Source organism: Ursus maritimus, unplaced genomic scaffold (genome assembly GCF_017311325.1).
Source record: "Ursus maritimus isolate PB19 unplaced genomic scaffold, ASM1731132v1 scaffold_9, whole genome shotgun sequence".
NCBI classification, from domain to species: domain Eukaryota; kingdom Metazoa; phylum Chordata; class Mammalia; order Carnivora; family Ursidae; genus Ursus; species Ursus maritimus.
The window spans coordinates 16,487,027-16,495,501 of NW_024427107.1; positions in this window are offsets into that span (position 1 = coordinate 16,487,027).

An 8,475-nucleotide genomic window follows, 5' to 3' on the forward strand; every position below is an offset into this window, starting at 1 on the left:
AGGATATTAGAAGTGGACTTAGGATGCTGGGTGGCAGCTGGTCTGACATGACAGGCATGAATAAATGTGCCAACATAGCCCTTATGGTTTATTGGGTAATTATGGGAAGTGGCGTTGGTGCCAGCCAATCGGATTCCTGGGCAGCTACTTCTAAACCCACTTACTCTTAAAGTAGATCATTAAAAATGCACTTCGGTGGAGAAGCTTTTCTCCTACTCGACATAAACAGTCTATTTACAAAGTTAGTCATTTGGTCAAAATGCAGCACATCAGTGATGGTACAGTGAACAACCACCTCTATATTACACAAACATCCTCCATTAAAGGCATTTCAGAGTAAAACTTTGAAACATGAGAGGAATGAATGGGCCTGCAATGGGCATGTGCCCATCTCTTCCCATCCATAAAACCACATATTGACACACAAAAGCGAGTTCATTCCATTTGTTTGCAGGTTTCTGAAATGTAACTCTAGAGCTTATGTGTACAGTGCAAATTGAATCACGTTTTTAAAATGCCAAACAAAGGGCGAATGTTTTTTACTGGAAAAGACAAATCTTAATTCCTGGAAACCGGTTAAGTCCTGCCAAACCACTAAACAAAAAGGTGCTAACTAAACAGCTTTCCAAAAATCACTCAGGAAGATCACAACTTTTTCTCAGTGATGTGGAGGTGACTACTCTTAAATATGTAATCTCCCAATGCCCCAAAACTTCAAAAGTCAAGTTAGTTCCAAATACTGTCTTGGGGGGTGGGACGTTGGAATGTTATCAAGAAAACCATGAAGGCATTAGCCTAGGTCTGAGAAACTGTTTTAAAACTACTACTGGATTGACATGAATATGGTTTGTTTTCTAATATGATATTCATCTCTATTCCCAGAAGGGTATTGGTATCTAATCCTGGAAGTCAAGCTTCTCAACAAAAAGTTTAGTCCTCAGAAGAGGTATATATGTTAAAGTTTGGAAAGCTCTGCCAATAAATTCTTTTTTACTCATAATGAGAGGCAATGCTCAAAATATTTATAACTGGTTGGCGTAGGTACCAACCAATCAGAATGAATTCCTGGATGCCACTGCACTAAAGTAGGGTCTGAAATACCCCTTAATGGGGAGTTCCAAGGAATGATTCCAGAGGAGGGGCCAAGGAAGCCAAAGCATGTGAGGAGTATCCAGGGTCTCAAGAAAGGAGCCATTTCCTGACCAGTTCAGACATATTTCCATATTTTAACAACTAGTGTAGATATATCTGTGTGTACTGACTCACAGGAGCCTTGCTCCTACCTATAAAAGGAACACCTGTCATACTCAGCTAGACCTAAAGAAGAAGCATTTCAAAAAGAGACTGGTGACTTACGTTGAAAATGTAGATGCTGAACAAATGCACCTGAGGTCTTCCCACCAGGACACAATGGGGCAGGTGGGAGGGAAAGGAAGGAAAATAAGAAGGCGGATGAGTCCAGGGATAACTGTAACCTATCACAGCAACTAAAGAGATCAGCACTGTGGACATTAAGGAAAGGAAGCAATATTGACTAGAAGGGAGATGTTAAACAAAAAGGGCATTAAGGAGGTAAAAAGTGGCCTTTCTCTGGCTGACAAGAATGACAAGTGTATAGGCCACCAGGAGCAATGAGGTAGGCACTGGTTTCTATCAGCATCCTAAATCCAATTTGAAACCATCATTCCATCTTCAAAGCAATAGATGAAAAAGTTTACACTGAAGACAAAGCACCTGAAGTTGCATCACATCATCAACCTGGGGCTGATGAGACACTGAATGGATTTTCTATTACATTTCTACAGACTGAACATCTGTCTTAGAGGGAGCTTATTCAGGCTCAGCCAAAAGCTTTCATATCCAGCATACTCATCATCATCTGAGGGCACTGAACTGAAAGATACTCTGAGGAAACAAGACAGACCTTTGGGAAATCATTTTAACTCATGAAAGCTTATCCTGAACAAGAAAAAGCACCCAGATGAAGCAGCATGAGAAAGAACCTATGGCCTAGCAACCTGGTTCTTAAAAAAAATTAGCTTTCATGCTGTTGCTCTGAGAAAAGTGACTTTCTACTTTCTGAAGAGGCACCAGGTACCAGTGGATGACTGACTTACTAAAAGCACAAAACACTCTATCACTGAGGCAGAGGAAAATTCATGTACTTCTACTTTCACACAATAGGCATCAATAAATGTTGACAAAACGAATAAGGGAATAAAAAAATAAAGATTCACAAAAAGGAAGATAATTTTTTTAAAAAAGAATAAGGGGATGAAGACATGCAGCTCAATTCATCATTATTCTAAAGATAGGGAGTTAGGATGTAAAATCTCTTCTCTGAAAACACTGATGAGGATAAAATCTGGAGATAATAGAACAGGCAGAGATTAAATATCGGCCACAGCCAACCTTCCTTCAAAAAACCTTCAGGGAGGCCTCACAGGATCCTAGAACTCAACTGACTGAATTTAGAAAACCATGTTAACATACCATGGTATATATCTGTCTCTTCCACTTCAATGGGTTGGCCTTTCTTTAGGCTCTTCTACAAGGAAGCAACAACTGGAGATTCTTTACTTTTCCAATTTTCCCCTCAACCCCAAGACAAGTAAGCAAATTAAATCCTATGTCTTACTTCTCCCACAGAGATATTAAAAAGAAGACCTATGCATCAAGAAATAACACTTTGGAGCAAGCATAAGTTAAAGCTGTGGTTTCTTTCTCTGGGGAAATTGATACTCAAGCTCCCAGATCCTAAATTCTGAAATGTTTTTGCAAATGGTATGGGTGTGGAGGAAAATCCATTGGAGTTTCTCACCTGCCCTTAAATCTCTGCTTCCAGCCACTCGATGCTGACAGACATCTCTCAAAGCAAAGGCACAGTACATTTCACAGAAAGCCTCTCCCTGAAAGGCAGAGCTCCTTTGGAATGGTACCACATTGGCCAGAAACCCTTATTTCCTGCAGCGCATCATCCATCCAAGAAATAGTCTCTCCAGGACCAATATTGCCAAGAATAATACAGACAAACATGTTGGCATTCACAAACTTTGAAAGTAGCCCAGAAACTGAGATGTTCAGCCCACTCACAGCAGAAAAAGACATGCACCCTCACTTCTTTTTCTGGATTACCTACCATATACCTAAGAGATTTAGCTAGCCCACTACTAATAAACAAAGACTAGTTCAAGAAATAATAAGTCATTGAAAAAAAAAAAGCAGCTCATTCTCAAGAGTTGGATATTTGGATAAAATCTGGTTCTATTTAGAATAATACCTCCCAATGATACTAGATCAGATCCACCAGTGTCTCTATTCTATTTTGTGATTGAAGTTACACACAAGAGCCCCCAGTAGGTCCACTAAAACTAATTAACTGACCTCAATCTATATCCAGTAGAATGCATACATTTGGTAAAGCTAACTCAAAGTTTGTCTCACTGACTTTCAAATGCCCTGAGACTACAGAGAGTAGGGATGTGACCACAGGTGATCATCATGGCCCCCTTCCTAGACCTCTATCCCTCAGCCTTTTTAACGGGGAAAGAACAAGTGTACACAAACTACAACAATTGTTATAGTATACTCCCTTCAATTCAATGGTAGGAAATCCTGGTCAGAACTTTCCAAACTCCTTTCCACACTTCTTCATAGCTACCACCTTGCTTAATAACCTCACAAACTCATTAATGCCCACCATCTCTTCTGGCTAGAATAACCCCTTACTATAAAAAGAGGGGCCAAGCTCTTAAAAGGATAATTTCATCTCAGAACATTTACATATTTTAATCTATAAATAGTTTCTGAATAACAAATATCTTGGCACACTGTACTAATAATTTAATTTATGAAACTATTAGTGGCCGAGTTAATGCAAGGTCCTAAGTGGCCAATTTATATTTCAGAAACAGTTTACTATCCTGAATTAAAATTTAGACAACTATATTTCCATGTACTAATTGAGCTTCATAGGCCAAATTTACAGATATTTTATATCAAGGTTTAAGTTGAAGAAGAAGATTGGCAAACACCCTGGAAAAAATAATGTTAGACATTGGAATCACAAGGCCATCAAGAGAGGCAGAGAAAAATTAAGAAAGATGGGCAAGGAAAAAATATCTAAATACCTTTTAAATGAGATTTGAAAAGGAGATGGAGGAGCAATGAGCTGTAAAGATAAGACAAAGGCAAACTTTCAGATTTCCAGATAAACAAGCAGACATCATTCACACCCAGTGAGCTACATGACGCAGAAAGGCCATCAAGCCTCACAAGGAGCAATGCTCCCATCTCACACGTTAATTATAGGAGGAAGTCTAGTCCTTGTCTGCCATACAGCTAGTTAGATTTCTAGTTTTCCATCTCACTGCTCTAAGGAATCATTTATGTTGGCTCAAGCCACCAGAGACTAATGGATATTCCCCACTCCATAAACCAGCAGCCACATTCATGTGTTTCTATGGAGAGGCTGGGGGGGGGGGACTCATATTTAAGGTTTTCTGTATAACCAAAACTATCATTCACCAACAACACTGATGGTAATACACTCTCACAGGTAAATCAAGTGGATCTATATATTTCTAAAGTGCTGGTCACTTTAATACTTACATAAATATTTATCAGATCTGGTAATAAGTGAGTACAAAGCTGCACCAAGTATGAGAAAGAAACTCCAAGTTGCACTGGGACTAATCCCTGTGTAATAACAAATTTGAGAAAACCTACCTTGACCTTTTGGTCTGCTAAGGTACCTAGGACAAAAAATATCTGGAACCAGATCTGATTAGAACCCAGGACCCAGATCTGATTGGAAAATTGAATAAGATTGCTTGTGGTCACTTCTTCCAAAAAAAAAAAAAAAAAGCAAAAAATAGCCATTTAATTTTTCATCATTTACTTATTCATTTTCCCATCAAGGAAAATTATTATTAATACTCAGACTTTAACTTATGAAGATCTAAAGTACCACCAAAGGAATAGGCAGGAAAAAAAGAAGGAAAACAACTAATTTATTTTTCTTATGTTTAAGAGGCAAAAAAATATTGAAATTATGAAAAACTTCATTTGACTGACTAAAAAGTTTAGTCACTGATTAAAGGTTAACCCCAAGACATTAGGCACTCAACGATGCCATCTTCTATTCAAGTAAGTAGACTAGTCCCCTTAAGGAAAAAATAGAAGGCCAAATCATACAATTTTTTTAAGATCTTATTTTTAAGTAATCTCTACGCCCAACATGGGGCTTGAACTCACAACCCCAAGATCAAGAGTCCCGTGCTGTACCCACTGAGCCAGCCAGGTGCTCCCCAAATCATACAGTTTTTAATTAAATTCCAAGCCCATAAAATTAGCACCAGAATAAAGTGAATTGTTGGTTATTCTGGCTTCATCTCAGTAAAGTTCAGGTGTTTATGCTTGTGGCTGTTTGTTTATATATTTGCTTGTCTCTTGCAGATTTTGTTGTTGTTGCCACTGTTGTGTACCCAGTTGAGCAAATTCAAGGATGATGCTGACTGGAAATTTTGCCTTATAGACTAGAACTTAGATGTTAGCCTAATCAAATTTACTCGGCAATAAAGCCAGAATTTCAATTGTTGTGATCCTTTCCATACTCAGAATACACTTACATACTCAGAATTCAGGAATAGAAAATTAGTCTCAGGTGAAAGCATTTAATTTATCTATTATAGAACAAACTCAAGCGTTTCTATGAAATGGTATGATTCTAGATTCTTCTATGCGTGAATCAACATGCAGGGAGTGGAGCTCTCTGAACAAGGATTCTCTGCAATTCATGGAGTGTCATTTACCCAGCCCTGGGGAGAAATCAATATCACTTTTGGCGGTGGGTGGAGTTACAGATGACACTTAACTTTTCTTTAATAAAATCCTTTGTGAACAGGTCAATCATCATTTTTTAAAATTATTTATCTTTATTTAAATTCAATTAACATATAATGCCTTATTGGTTTCAGAGATAGAGGTCAGTGATTCATCAGTCTTATATAATACCCAGTGCTCATTACATCATGTGCCCTCCTTAATGTCCATCACTCAGTTACCCCATTCCCCCACCCCCTCCGCTCCATCAACCCTCAGTTTGTTTCCTACACTTAAGAGTCATAATTTTTAAAAAGACATAATACCTCTTTTTATTTTTTCTTCCTTAATAAAATAAATGACAACTTCACCTTTTATTTCCTGTCTAGTTCTTTAAGAAAACTGCAAGATAGAAACCATGAGAATAAAAGCTCTATGCCAGCTGTGAAAAATGGCATTCTGTCACTGGAAGAAACAGAATGGGTTTGGAACTCTCCCAAAATATCTGTCCCCACAAAACTGTCACCATTTGATTTGTCTTGCTCTTACTAAAAAGCTCTGTTCAGGACTCGTCTTTATCTGACATGACTCAGAACTCACTCTGTGCAAACAGACCTATCTACAGGGCATTTGTCAAAGACAATCAATGGCAACTGGTTTAACATTGCTGCTGCCTGAGATAGCATTACCAACTGGGGCTAACCAAAGGCTGGCCAAAATACTTAAAATGAAAAACTGTCCATCCAGGCTTTGAAAGGTTCTGAAACATTCCTGGCAAGCAAGAAGATCATGTGTATGAACATGGCCATGTGCACACCCAGGTCTGTGCATATGCTCAGAAAATACCTAAGAAGGCCAGAATCTCATATCCCTGGCTTACCTTGATCCCTGCTCAAGCAAAAAGTAAAGGCTAAGGCAGAGTTGTAAATAACCTGCCATAGTATTGAAAGTATGTCCAACATACACACACACACACTTTAGCAAAGGCTGGAAGCCTTATTGATTCAAGGCATTTAAGGAAATATCTGTCCATCCAATAGCTGATCACTAAGGTAATCAAGCAGAGACATCAGTGGCTATACACAGTTTTACAGACTTTACACAGACTTTACAGAATAGGTCAAATGTCACTAAATAAACAATTAAAAGGCAACAACAAAAACTCAGGATGGGGGAGTAGAGAGGAATGTGATTTTCAGAGTTGCCACAAAATATTACAGTTAGTGTCCAAATAACAACAGCAAAAGAGAGAGAAAGAGAGAGAGAGAGAGAGAGAAAAGAAGATACGCAAAGAAAGGGAAAGTATGACCCATACACAGGAAAAACACCAGTAATAGAAACTATCCTTAAGAAAGCCCAAATGTTGAACTTACTGGGAAAAGACTTTAAGGCAGCTATCATAAATACATTCAAAGAACTAAAAGAAACCATGTTAATAAATTAAAGGAAATTATGAGAATAATATCTCACCAAATAGAGATCATCAGTAACACATAGAAATTATAAGGAATAAGAAGGAAGAGGAGGAGGGAAGAAAAAGAAAAAGAAGGAGGGAGAGGAGGAAAAAGAAGATCAAGGAGGAAGAAGAGGAGGAAAAAAAGAACCAAATAAATATTCTGGGGTTTTAAAGTACAATAATGGAAATAAAAAGTCACTAGAAAGACTCAACAACAGATTTTATCTGGCACAAGAAAGAATCACAAACTTGAAGACAGACTGATTGAGGTTATACAAGCTGAGGAATAGTAAGAAAAAAGAATGAAGAAAAATGAACAAAGACTCAGAGACCTATGGGATGACTTTAAGCATACCAACATACCAAATAATGAGAGTCCCAGAAGAAAAGGAGGGAAAGAAAGCTGCAGAAAAAATGTTGGAAGAAATAATGGCTAAAAACTTCCTAATTTGACAAAAAATATTAATCTGCATGTCTAAGAAGCTCAAGAACTCCAAGTAAGATCAACTTAAAGAGACACACAACTAAACATATCATAATCAAACTGGCAAAAAACAAAGACAAAGAAAGAATCTTGAAAACAGCAAGAGAAAAATGACTCATCATGTACATGGGATCCCTAATAAGATTAAAACCTGACTTCTCATCAGAAACCATGGAGGCCAGAAGGCAAGGGAATGATGTTTCAAGGTTCTAAAAGAAAGACTCTGCAACCAAGAATTCCATATTCAGCAAAGCTATCCTTCAAAAATGAAAGCTAAACTACAAGATTCCCAGTGACAGAGACTCTCTCCTTGACCAAACCTTTGAACCCTCTTCTCAATTAGATCTAAACCTTGATCTGCTTTTAGCAAGAATACTAAGTTAGTTTAGTAAGAATCTCTCTACTCTTACTGTCTCCTCTTAGTAATTTTCCATCTACTGGCACCTTCGTTCTGCTTGTTGCCTATAAATCCCCATTTGTCCTTGTTGTACTCAGAGTTAAGCCCAATCTCTCTCATCTGTTGCAATATTCTTCCCCTATTGCAATAGTCTTGAGTAAAGTTTTGCTTACTATTTAAACAAGTTGTCAGGACAATTTTTCTCTTTAACACTATATGAACAAAACCAGAGAATTTGTCACAAGAAGACAAACCACACAAGAAATACTAAAAGGAGTCCTTCAGGATGAAATAAAAGGACACTAGATGGTAATT